General features: G+C 36.0%; 1 pseudogene; it reads right to left on the reverse strand.

The window, feature by feature from the left end:
- Positions 1-2,211: 2,211 nt before the first annotated feature.
- Positions 2,212-7,667, reverse strand: LOC140598206 (elongation factor 1-alpha 1 pseudogene; annotated as a pseudogene).
- Positions 7,668-14,203: the final 6,536 nt, after the last annotated feature.

Below are 14,203 nucleotides of genomic sequence, written 5' to 3' on the forward strand. Positions count from 1 at the left end.
ATTTTTACAATTTTTTCTTTTTTTTCTTTCTTTCTCTCTTCCTCATTTTAATCAAGTTTTACTTGATAGAAAATTCTTGGTTGACAGGGTTGTTTTTTTTTTTTTAAAGCTTTCTTCTAGCACATTGAATATATCGTCTCACTGCCTTTGGCATGGCCTTCAAGTATGCAATGATAAATCTACTGATACTTTCATCAAGGAGCCCTTGAATTTGACATATATCTCTGTTTTCAACACTTCTCTCAAGCTACTTTCAAGATTTTCTGGCTCTGCTGTTTGGAAGTCTGATTATAATGTGTCTCATTGTGGGTTTCTTTGAGTTCAACTTACTTGGGGTTAGTTGTGCTTCTTAGATGTTTATATTTATGTCTTTCCTCAAATTTGGGAAGTTTTCAACCATTATTTCTTCAAAGATTCTCTCTGTTCCTTTCTCTCCTTTTCTCTCTTCTCTTTCTTGGACTCATAGACATGTATGTTGGTCCACTGGATGGTGCCCACAGGTCCCTTAGGTTCTGTTCACTTTTCAATCTTTTTAATTTCTGTTCTTCACACCTGATAATTTCCATCATCCTATCTTCAGGTTCACTGGTTCTTTCATCTGCCTGCTCAAATATGCCCTTCAATCCCTCTTGTGACTTTTTCATTTGTTATTGTATTTTGTGCTGTAAAAGCTTATTGTGCCCTAAAATTTCTTTTTGGTTTCTTTTTAGATTTTCTATCTCTTTATTGATATTTTTTCTTTTTTTTGATATTTTTATTTTCATACATCATTTTCTTGCCTTTCCCCATACCTTCCTTCAGTTCTTTAAGGATCTTTAAGACAATTGCTTTAAAGATTTCACCTAATAGAGCTGCAGTCAGGGACAATTTCTGATGCTTTTTTTTCCCTTGAAGGAGCTATATTTTCCTATTTCTTTTCTTTTTTAAAAAAAAATATTTTATTTATTCATGAGACACACACACACAGAGAGAGAGAGAGAGGTAGAGATGCAGGCAGAGGGAGAAGCAGGTTCCATGCAGGGTGCCTGACACAGGACTCAATCCCGGGTCCCCAAAATCACACCCTGGACTGAAGGCAGTGCTAAACCACTGAGCCACCCAGACTGCCCTACTTTCCTATTTCTTTATATGTCTTGTTATTTTTCTTGTTGTTGACAGCTAGGCATTAGAGTCTAAAAAATGCAGTAACTCTGGAGATTAAATTCTCCCACTTCCCCTAGAGTTTGCTGTTTTTGTTTATGTTCTTTATTGTAGGCAATGTCTATGCTAAAGATCATAGATCTTATCTGAGCCTGAGCCTGTCCCTAAGCATTCATGGTGACTTTCTAATTTCTCCCACATATGCAACTCCTTTTGAATGTTCATTTTTAATGTCTGACTCCCAAAAGAGGAACGAGAGAAAAATAAAGACAAAGGATGCCAGCCTTTTAAATCCCCTGGATGCCACTTCAACTGAAGAAAGGTTTGCAACAATGAAGAAGGTAAAATAACAATGGCTGCCCAACTCTTTACCCACACTTCTGAAATCAGAAGCCCCAACCTGTATCAGAGAACAGATATGTTAATGCTGTAGGTGACAGGATCCTTTTTGTCCACTGTGACTTCCACAAGCTACATGCAAGCTGAACCTGCAACATGGGCACAGCTTCCTGCCATGGGTCTGGGAAAGGGAGGATGGGTTGCTACTACTGTGCTAAGATGAAATTGACAGATATTAAATGAAATTTACCGTCTGAGCCTTCCTCTATCTGTTACATCAGAGTCTGCCAATGCAATAGTTGTCTAGGTATAGAAAGAGATTTCTGGTGCTTTCTACCATTGCAACTTCCCAGAATCCTATGTAGAGTAACAATAAGTAAACAAATAAATGAATATAAAGGTAGGCAATAGATCTGAGCAGACATTTCATATGCAAATAAGTATAGGAAGAGATGCTTAACACCTTTAGTTATTAGGGAAATGTAAACTAAATTTACATTTAGATACTACTAAACACATAATAGGATGGCTAAAATCAAAATATCTTACAATTCTTTTTTTTTCTCTCATTAAACTTTTGTTTTAATGGGCCTCAAAATTCTGTGACAGATTTTTGGTCGTTTCCATTAAAAAGTACTTATTTTAAAAACTAATAACTTAAAACTGCCACACACGCGCACACACAAAAAAATGATCCACAAAACATTTTCCTTTCCTTCTGAAGGTTTTACGATGCATTGTTATCATTAACCAGTCTTTCACTATTAAACTTAAATGGCCAATTGACACAAACAGTTCTGAGACCGTTCTTCCACCACTGATTAAGACTGGGGTGGCAGGTATTGGGGATAATATTCATTTAGCCTTCTGAGCTTTCTGGGCAGACTTGGTGACTTTGCCAGTTCCAGCGGCCTTCCTGTCCACTGCTTTGATGACACCCACAGCAACCGTTTGTCTCATGTCACAAACAGCAAAATGGCCCAGAGGAGGATAGTCAGAGAAGCTCTCAACACACATAGGTTTGACAGGAACCATATCAACAATGGCAGCATCCCCAGATTTCAAGAACTTGGGACCATCTTCCAGCTTCTTTCCAGAACGACGATCTATCTTTTCCTTCAGCTCAGCAAACTTGCAAGCAATGTGAGCTGTGTGACAATCCAGCACAGGTGCATATCCAGCACTGATTTGGCCTGGATGGTTCAGGATAATCACCTGAACCGTGAAGCCAGCTGCTTCCATTGGTGGGTCATTTTTGCTGTCACCAGCCACGTTGTCACGACGAACATCTTTGACAGATACGTTCTTGACATTGAAGCCCACATTGTCCCCAGGAAAAGCCTCACTCAAAGCTTCATTTCAACAGACTTTACTTCAGTTGTAACATTGACTGGAGCAAAGGTGACCACCATGCCAGGCTTAAGAACATCAGTCTCCACTCGACCCACTGGGACAGTACCAATACCACCAATTTTGTAGACATCTTGGAGAGGCAGACACAAGGGCTTATCAGTTGGATGAGCTGGTGGCAGAATGCAATCCAGAGCTTCAAGCAGTGTGGTTCCGCTGGCATTCCCATCTTTACGGGTGACTTTCCATCCCTTGAACCAAGGCATGTTAGCACTTGGCTCCAGCATGTTGTCACCATTCCAACCAGAAATTGGCACAATTGCTACTGTGTCAGGGTTGTAGCCAATTATCTTAATGTGGGTGCTGACTTCCTTAACGATTTCCTCGTATCTCTTCTGGCTGTAGGGTGGTTCAGTGGAATCCATTTTGTTAACACCAGCAATTAGTTGTTTTACACCCAGTGTGTAAGCCAGAAGGGCATGCTCACAGGTCTGCCCATTCTTGGAGATACCTGCTTCAAATTCACCAACACCAGCAACAACAATCAGGACAGCACAGTCAGCCTGAGGTGTGCCTGTAATCATGTTTTTGATAAAGTCTCTGTGTCCTGGGGCATCAATAATGGTCACATAATACTTGCTGGTCTCGAATTCCACAGGGAGATATCAATGGTGATACCACATTCACGTTCAGCTTTAAGTTTATCCAAGACCCAGGCATACTTGAAGGAGCCTTTTCCCATCTCAGCAGCCTCCTTCTCAAATTTTTCGATAGTTCTTTTGTCGATCCCACCACATTTGTAGATCAAATGGCCAGTAGTGGTAGACTTGCCTGAATCTACGTGTCCAATGACGATGATGTTGATGTGAATTTTTTCCTTTCCCATTTTGGTTTAGGTTTAGCGATGGTTTTCATGGCACTTGTGTTCTGGCGGCAAACCCATTGCGAAAATGTACAATTCTTTTTTTTTTTTTAAAAGATTTTATTTATCTATTCATGAGAGACACACAGAGAAGCAGAGACTAGGCAGAAGGAGAAGCAGGGTCCATGCAGGGAGCTCGGTGTGAGACTCAATCCGGGATCCCAGGATCACAACCTGCGCCAAAGGCAGATGTTCAACCACTGAGCCACCCAGACGTCCCAATATCCTACTATTCTAAATGCTGTTGAGAATGGAACTGAAAGTCTCATTTTCTGCTCTGGGCATGCAGAATTATACAGCCACTTTATAAAACAATTTGGCTGTTCTTTCAAACAAATGACCCAACAATCCCATTCCTAGGTATTTACCCAAGAGAAATGAAAACTTATGTTCATACAGAATCTTGTATACAGTGTGTATAGTAGTTTTATATTAATTACTAGAACCTAGGAGACATCCTTCAATGGATGAATAAACGAACTATGGTATATCCTGAAAATGAAGTTCTACTCAGTAATAAAAAGGAACAAAGTATTGGTTCATGCAACTACATTACTAAGTGAAAGAAATCTTAAAAACTGGTACCAGTTTGTTTAGATAATTTGTGCAAACAATGTGATTTATACTGAATATTTTCTTTCCTCCTGGGAATGGGACCTTCAGAAACTGCATCACTGCATGTTTATGTTACTGATTCCCAGTAGAAACACTGGATTCCTAGGCTCAAGCAAGCTTCCCTAGGAGACAACGGTTTGAACATGTGGTTACAATTGGATGCTAGAGGAATCAAGTGCATCCTGTAAAATTCCACTGGGATAAGACTCTTGGAAATTTGAATTTAAATTCCTCCAGACTTCATCCAATGTGCTTTTTCCTTTTGCTAATTTTGCTTTGTATCATTTGATGTAATAAACCGTGAATATAATGATTTCAGAGGCCTGTGAGTCCTTCTAGCAAAACACAGAATCTGAAAGTAGTCATGGGGACCACCAATGCTATGTGCATGCATGTTAGTACACATACATTTATATTCTAGTTTTGTCTGCAGAGAGCCTAAAAGCAACAAGCAGGCCTTGTAGCAACAGGATCTTGAGCTGCAAATAAATACCATTTGATTTTAGGGCCAAACAGGGGAAAATACAAGATGAGACTGCATATCATATAATCCTAGAAATAAGGAAGTGCTTTTTTTAAAAAAGATGAGGATGGGGAGATCAGGGCATATCAAAAGGACACAGGATCCCATTGGCTAACACTGGACCAATTTAAACAACAAAATAATGATAATGTTGATTATATACCAGTGAGTAAAATAAATTATCCTAGAGTTCATACTGATGTAAATAAGCAAACAAACAGTGAGTGAGAGAAGAGACAAATCTTTAGAGAAGAATTTCAAGTAGGGGTGTCTAGGTGGCTCAGTTGGTTAGGTGTCTGCCTTCAACTCAGGTCCTGGAATCAAGCCCCAAGTTGGGCTCCCTGTCCAGCAGGGAGTCTGTTTCTCCCTCTCCTCTGCCCCTGCCCCTGATTGTGTGCATGCTCTCTTTCTCAAATAAATAAAATCTTTTTTTTTAAAAAAAGGAAGAATTTCAAGTAATAAATTCAGAAAGATAAGGGAAATAGAAATTTATCCTTAGAACACCAATAATTCACCAATTCACCAATGTAATTGCTACAGGCAAGATCCACAGACTAATACTATACGTCTAGGGTAAAATTTTAAGGAAAAACAGAATTTGTGCATAGCCTTGAAATACCTACCCCAACATGTTTACTAAGAATTGTGTGCTTTTGAACATATGTCCAAAAATTCTTTGATATTTCTCCTACCAAGAGGTGGAACTTAATTCCAGTTCTTGCATGCTAGATTTAGTGATTTGCTTCTATTGAATAGAATACAGAAAGGGAAAATATTAACTGTACAGCAGAGAAGCCTGATAGGAGTACCTTAACCAAATATTCAAGGTTAACATAACCAGTAATAAATCATGCTGGTATCATGTGCCCCTAGCATGATATGATAAGAACACTTGGCTTCTATAGTGTTCTTCCTAACTCATAACCCTAGTATAATAATGACAAAATGTATTAAAATGTAGCTATGGGATTTTAATTTATGGAGGTGACTGAATGATGACATGGAGAGGCTAATACCATTGAAAGAATTTATTACAATTCCCATGCAGAAACTAATGGGGAAAGACCAGGTTTGATCAGGAGGCAGAAGTATGAACAAGGGGGAAGCAAAACTTTATTTTTGGCCTAAAACTTTATTGTGTTTTCCATGGAACAAAAGAGACAGTACAGGATAAACAGCTTAGGAGAGGCTACTTCAAATAACATCAACTGGGTCTGAGCTGTAGGATTAGGCTGGTATCTGGCCCTTGGTGATTTAAAACAGAGGAAGTAATTGACTTGGTATGTGAGAGTTAGATAAAGGAGGTGGTTGAGAGTATGGACCAGAACTGGTTAGAGGGTTTGTAATGTGATTTTCATGTACCTGTGAATTCTGGATCACAGGGGAGATATAAAGATCTCTAGCTGTTAGTTTGGCCCTGTGATCAACAGATGCCAAACAGATGAATATAGGATCCAAAAAAACAAAACAAAACAAAAAAATGAAAAACATCACATGCACTCATATTGAGGAACATTCTACAAAATAAACAGTACCCTTCAAAACTTTCCAAGTCATGAAAAACAAGAAAAACACTGAGAAATTGTCACATATTGAAGGACACTAATGAAAAAGAATGGTGTGGTATCCAAAATTGGATCTTGGAACAAAACCAGAAAATCAATGGGACAAGTCAAAGAAAATTTCCACTTTAGTAACAATATTGTGCTAATATGAATTTGATCTTTTCAGGTTTTAAATTTTTAGTTATTCTAGTGGGTCAATAGTGGTTTTTCACTGTAGCTTTACTCTTGCATTTCCCTGATAACTAGTGATATTAAGTACTCATGCAACTTATCAGGCATTCATGTATTTTCCTTTGTGAATTACTCGTTCAAGTTATTTGCCCATTTTTTATTGTTTGTATTTATTATTAAGTAGGATTCCTTTAATTAATAGGAATATGTCATTTGTCATATACTTATAATAGACTTTCTTTTTTTTACAAAAGTTTTGATTTACAGAAAAATTGAGAATATGGTGTAGAGTTTCCATATACTCCCTCACCAGTTTCCCCTATTATTAACATCTTGCATTAGTATCATAATTTGTTACAATTAATAGACTTGTATTATTACATTATTATTAACTAATGTCCATAGTTCACTCAGATTTCCTGAGATTTTATTTTTTTGTTTTTACCTAATGTATATTGCTGATCCATAATCCTATCCATGATGCTACACTGTATTTACTTGTCTCCTTGGGCTTCTCTTGGCTGTGAGTTTCTTAGGTTTCCTTTATTTTGATAATCTTTACAGTTTTGAGGAGTACTGGTCAACTATTTGTTGATGCTCCTCTAGTGGATTCGTCTGATGTTTTCTCATGATTAGTCTAGGGATATGGGTTTGGAGATGAAGACCACAGTAAAGTGCTGTTTTCTTCATACATATCATATCAAGGTACATTATGATAATGGTTTATCACTGTTGGTATTGACCTTGATCACCTGGCTGAGATAGTACTGTCAGACTTCTCCCCTGTAAAGTCACTCTTTCTCCCCCTTTCCATATTCCACTCTTTGGAAGGTAATCACTTATGCACAGTGGGGAGTTATGCTCTTTTATGGCAAAGCTGCTACATAAATCTTTTAGAATTTTTCCGTAAGGGATATTTGTCTCTTTTCCCTTATTCACTTCCCTATTCATTCTTTACTTAATCTCTATAGACTTGTGATATTTCCTTGCTAACTTGTGATATTTCCTTGCTAACAGAGATTTTATAGATCATTATGTTTCATTTTAGTGCTGTGAAGCTATATGGATTTTAACAAATACATAATGTGTTTGTATCATACAGAATAGTTTCACAGCCCTAAAAATATTGCCTGTCTTCAACTATTGAACTCCCTTCTTCCCCAAAAGCCTTGGGAACAACCAATCTTTTGCTGATTGTATGGTTTTCCCTATTTCAGAAAGTCATGTAACTGGAATCATTTTCAGACTGGATTCTTTCACTTGACAATATACATCTAAGGTTTATCCATGTCTTTTAAATGGTGGATAGTTGTTTTTTTGTTTTGTTTTGTTTTGTCATTGAGTCAATATTCGATTGTATGAAAATCCTACAGATGGTTTATCCATTCACCCGTTGAAAGGTATCTTAGCTACCTTTTCTTTTTTTATTATTTCCCATCACTCTGTAGCCGGACTATTCATTTTGATAAGTTTTACATTTGATTAAGTTTAACATATGATTTTTTATGGTTATTGCTTTCTCTGTCTTCTAAAAGTTCTTTGCCTACTCCCAGGGTACATGATATGGTTAAATTTGGGTTCGTTATTTGTTCCTATTTACCCCATCTGACTCTTTTCAAATTGGTGATATATACTTAATCTAACATATCCAAAATATCATTTCAACATGTAACTAATATAAAACATTATTAGATATTTTACCTTCTTTTTTCAACTTTGAGATATAATTGACAAATTGTAAAAAAAAAAAAAACTAAAGTGTACATCATGATGATATGATATACATCATTTTTAAAAATTCCTCTCATCTTATTAATTTTCATATTTATGTTTTTGGGGTTTCTTTCCCCCTTTGGGTGAGAACATTTAAGTTCTACTCCATACAATACAGTGTTATCAACTATAGTCACCATGTTATACATTAGATCCTTAGACTTTATTCATCTTATAGGTAAAAGTTTGTGCCCTTTTACCAACTTCTATTTCCCCACCACACCCACTATCCCCTGGCAATAATATTCTACTCTCTGTTTCCATGAGTTTTACTTTTTTTTGTTCCACACATAATAGAATCTAAATACAGTATTTGCCTTTTTCCACTTGGCCTTCTTCACTTAGGATAATGTCCTCAAGGTCCATCTGTGAGGTATATACATTTCCCTTCTTCTTCATCCACTCACCCCCTTGAGGGACACCTGCATTATTTCCATATATCAACAATGTGAATAATATTGCAATGAACACAAGAGTACATGTATCTCTTTAATATCCTGTCTTCATTTTCTTTGGATATATACCCAAAAGTGGGATTTCTGTATCATAAGGTAGTACTATTTTTAATATTTTGTAAGAACCGCCATGCTGTTGTCCACAGCAGTTGCACCATTTTACATTCCCAGCAACAGTGCACAAGGGTTCCTCTTTTTCATATCCTTGCCAAGATTTGTTATCAATTGTCTTTTTGAGGATAACTATTCTAATGAGTGGGGGTACTATCTGTGATTTTGGATTTGTATTTCCCTGATGATTAGTAACATGGACCTTTTTATGTACCTGTTGGCCACTTGTATGTCTACTTTGGGAAATGTGTATTCTGTGCTTTTGCCCATTTTTAAACATCAGGTAATTTTTCTGCTATTGAAGTGAGTTTTTTTTATAAATTTTGGATATTAATCCCTTATTAGATGCTTGACTTACAAATATTTTCTCCCATTACATAGGTTGTCTTCTCTTTTTGTTGATGGCTTCCTTTCCTGTAGAAGCTTTTTAGTGTAATGTAGTCCTACCTTTTTATTTTTATTTCCTTTGCTTTTAGTGAAAAGTCCAAATATCATTGCCAAGACCAATGTCAAGAGCTAATCCCCTCTGTTTTCTTCTAGATATTTATCAGCTTGGATCTTATGCTCAAACCATTAGTCCATTCTGAGTTATTTTTGTGTGTCATGAAAGATAGAGGTCTAATTTCATTCTTTTGCATGTGGCTACCCAGTTTTTCCAATACTACTTATTGAAAAGATTATCCTTTACCCGTTGTATATTCATGCTTCCTTTGTCATAAATTAATTGGCCATACAGACATGGTTTTATTGCTGGGCTCCTTCTCTAGTCCATTGATCTATGTGTCTGTTTTTATGCCAATACCACAGAGTTTTAAGTACTATAGCTTTGTAATATAGTTTGAAATCAAAAAGTGTGATGCCTCCAGCTTTGTTCTTCTTTGTCAGGATTGCTTTGGCTACTTGGGGTCTTTTGTGGTTCCATGCAAATATAAGGAGTTTCTGTTTATGTGAAAAATACCATTGGAATTTTGATAGGAATTGCACTGAATCTGTAGATTGCTTTGGGTATCATGGACATTTTAATAATATTAATTCTTGCAATCCATGAGCACAGAAAATATTTCCATTTATTTGTGTCTTCTTCAATTTCTTCAATGAACATCATACAGTTTTCAGTGTATAGGTCTTTCATCACTTTGGTTAAGTTTATTCCTAAGTATTTTATTCTTTTTTATGCAATTATAAATAATTTTCATAATTTCTCTGACAGTTCATTGCTAGTGTATAGAAACACAACTATTTTTCTATATTAATTTTGTGTCCTGCAACTTTACTGAATTCATTATTCTAACATTTTTATGGTAGAGACTTTAGGGTTTCCCATAGGTAATATGATGTCATCTGCAAATAGAAATAATTTTACTTCTTTTTCAATATGGATGCCTTTTATTACTTTTTCTTACCTACCTTCTCTAGTTAGGACCTCCAATACCATGTTAAATAAAGATGGTGACAGTGGGTATCCTTGTCTTGTTCCTGTTCTTAGAGGAATAGCTACAGCTTTTCAGCAGTAAGATATGAACTGTGGGCTTGTTATATATAGTCTTTATTATAGTGAGGTACAATCACTCTATATGCAGTTTGTTGAGTTTCTATCATGAATCCATGTAGAATTTTTCTGCATCTACTGAGATGACTATAATTTTTATACATCATTTTGTTAATGTAGTATATCCCATTGATTGATTCACAGATTTGAACCATCTTTGCATCCCTGGAATAAACCTCACTTGATCATGCTGTATGATCCTTTTTAATATACTACTGAGTTTAGTTTGTTGATATTTTGCTAAGGTTTTTTTTGCACCTATGTTCATTAGAGACAGCAACCTATAATTTTTTCTTATAGTGTGGTTGTCTGATTTTGGTATTAGGTGGTCTCATAAAATGAGTTTAGAAGTAACTCCTCCTCCTCAATTTTTTGAAAAGCTTGAGAAAAATTGATATTAACTCTTCTTTAGATACTTGATAGAATTCACCAGTGAAGCCATTTAGCCCTGGACTTTTCATTGTTGGGAGGTTTTGAGTACTGATTCAGTCTCCTTACTAGTAATTGGTTTTTTAGACTTTCTATTCTCTATGATTCAGTCATGGTACATTGCATGTTTTTTGGATTTATCTGTGTTTTCTAGGTTGTCCAACTGTTTGGAGTATAATTGTTTATAGTAGTCTCTCAGTTGTAATGCCTCCTGTTTCATTTATAATTTTCTTTTAGTCTTCCATTATTTTTTCTTGGTACATCTAGGTAAAGGTTTTTCTGTTTGCTTATATTTTTTAAAAACCCAGCTTTTAGTTTTACTGATGTTTTCTATTGTTTTTCTGCCTTTATTTCATTTATTTCTACTCTGATCTCTGTCATCTCCTTCCTTCTACTAACTTAAGCTTAGTTCTTTTTTTTCTGCTTCCTTGAGGTATAAAGTTAGGTTATTTGAGACCTTTATTTTTTCTTAATGTAAGCATTAATCACTATAAACTACCCCTTTAGAATTATTTTTGCAGCATTCCATTTGTTTTGGTATTCTGTGTTTCCATTTTTACTGTCTCAAGATATTTTTTTATTTCTCCTTGACCCATTGGTTTTTCAGTAACATGTTGTTTAATCTCCACATATTTGTGAATTTTCCAGTTTTCTTCTTGTAATTCTTTGTAGGTTCATACCTTTATTGGTCAGAAAATAAGCTTGATATGATTTCAGTCTTCTTAGATTTACTGACTTGGTTTGTGGTCTCACAGATGATCTATCCTGGAGAATGTTCCATATGCACTTGAGAAGAATGTGTTTTCTGCTGCTGTTAGTTGGAATGTTTTACACATGTCTGTTAAGTCCATCTGGTCTTATGTGTAGTATAAATCCATTGCTTCCTTATTGATTTTCTATTTTTTTCTTTTTAAAGATTTTATGCATTTATTTAACATAGAGAGGTACAGAGAGAGTGCAAGCAAGCACAAGCAGGGGGAGCAGCAGAGGGGAGAGAGAAGGATCCTCACTGAGCAGGGAGGTGATGCAGGGCTCAATCCTAGGACTCCAGGATCATGACCTGAGGTCAGACACTTAACGGACTGAGCCACCCAGGTGTCTCCTCATTGATTTTCTATATGGAAGATCTATCCATTGTTGAAATTGGGGTACTGAAGTCCCCAACTATTAATGTATTACTGTCTACTTCTCCTTTTAGGTCTATTAATATTTGCTTTATGTATTTAGTATTCCTATGTTGGATGCAAAAACATCTAGAAATGTTATGTCTTCTTTTTGGATTGATGCCCATATCATTATATAATTTTGTCACTTATTATACTCTTTGTCTTAAAGTCCATTTTGTCCGATATATAAGAATGACTACCCCATCTTTCTTTTGATTTCTATTTGCATGGATTATCTTTTTTCAACCCTTCACTTCAGCCCATGTGTGTCCTTAAAGCTGGATTAAACCTCTGGCTTTATCTTTAATAATCATTTATGTGATGATTCACAAAATGTCCATTTCTATTTAAGATATATATTTTCCCCAGAGGAACCTTAAATTCAATATGCCCAAAAGTCCATTCAACTTCTCCTGGAAATTTGCTTTTTCTGTTATATTTTCTATCTCAATGAATGGTAGCATCATTCTCCCAGTTTTTTACTGTATCTTCCCTCATACCCTGTGTCTCCCTTCCCATTTGACCTCTCAGCATTTAATTACTTATGATATTATTTCCATTTTTCTATGTAATTCTCTTGAATCCATCCTATGTTCTCATAGTTCACCACCTTTGTTTAACAATATAACTAATCCTTCCTAATTGGTTTCTTATTTCCAATATTTTCTCCTCCCCCCCAAATCTTCCACATCATAACCAGAATAGTCTTTCTAAATAAAAACTACATTCCTGTTATTTTCTTAAATGTACCATTTCAATGTCTATTTTAATCAACTTCAGCCATATCTTTTTACAGTATATACCAGTCACACTAAACAATTTGAGGTCCAGGATGATACCACAATTTTCTCATCTATACCTCCAATCCCTTTGCCTAAGGTGCCGTTTCCAAAACCCTCCTTGTTGCTAGCTTTTACTCAATTATCTCATGTCAGATTAATGCATTCACCCCTAGGGAAGCAGTCTGGAAATCTTCTAGACCTGAGATGTCTAATGTGATAGCCACTAGTTATAAATACCTGCTGAGCGCTTAAAATATGGGTAGTTTGAATTGAGATGTACCCTACACCAGAGATTGAAGACCCAGTTTTAAAAATCATAAAATTATTAACAATTTTATATTGGTTACATATGAGGTATTTTGGGTGTATCGGGTTAAATAAAATATATCACTGAAATCTATTTTATATATTTTTAAAATTTTTTTAAATGTGGCTACAACAAAACTCAAAATAACACGTGGCTTACATTATATTTCAATTGGACACTACCTAGACTAGATGAGGATGAGACCCTTTTTTCAGTACCCTGGAGTTATTTCTTTAATAGTATTTATCTGTTAAAATTGCTAAACCATATCCTCTAGTGGACTGCAAGCACCTAATGCATAAAGAGCTGTCTTGATCAACATGGTAATTCCAGTGCTAAGGGTACTAAAATAAAAACAGTGAATGCCCATTATTCATACATCTCATATTTGTGAATTTTCTTATGCCTTCAGTTTACTTGTAATCAGTACTAGCAGTGCTTTTACAGTCATTCATGGACAAGCACAGAACAACAAAAGGGAGAAGTCATCCAATGTATATTTTCCTAGCTGAGGTCCAACAAGGTGATGCTCTGCCCTCTTGCTGCAGCTGTCAAATTAAACAAGTGTTTCCTGTCAGTCTTTTCGTGCCACTTCTCACATTTTTGTGACTTTTGCTGGTGACATAGCTTTTAAAATGTCCCTGAAGCATTAGTGCTAAAATGCTGTCTAGTGTTTTGAGCACAAGAAGACTGTGATGTGCCTTGCAAAGAAAATCCACGTGTTGGATAAGCTCCTTTCAGTCACATTAGAGTGCTGTTGGCTGTGAATTAAATGTTAACGAATCAAATATATATTAAATAAGATGGTCTTAAACTGAAATGCACATTAAATGAGGTGCTATAGGGGATCCCTGGATGGCTCAGTGGTTTAGCACCTGCCTTCGGCCCAAGACGTCGTCCCAGGATCCAGTCCCGCACTGGGCTCCCTGAATGGAGCCTGCTTCTCCCTATGCCTGTGTCTCTGCCTCTCTGTGTGTGTGTCTTTCATGAATAAATAAATAAAATC

Source organism: Vulpes vulpes, chromosome 3 (assembly GCF_048418805.1).
Source record: "Vulpes vulpes isolate BD-2025 chromosome 3, VulVul3, whole genome shotgun sequence".
Classification (NCBI taxonomy): Eukaryota; Metazoa; Chordata; class Mammalia; order Carnivora; family Canidae; genus Vulpes; species Vulpes vulpes.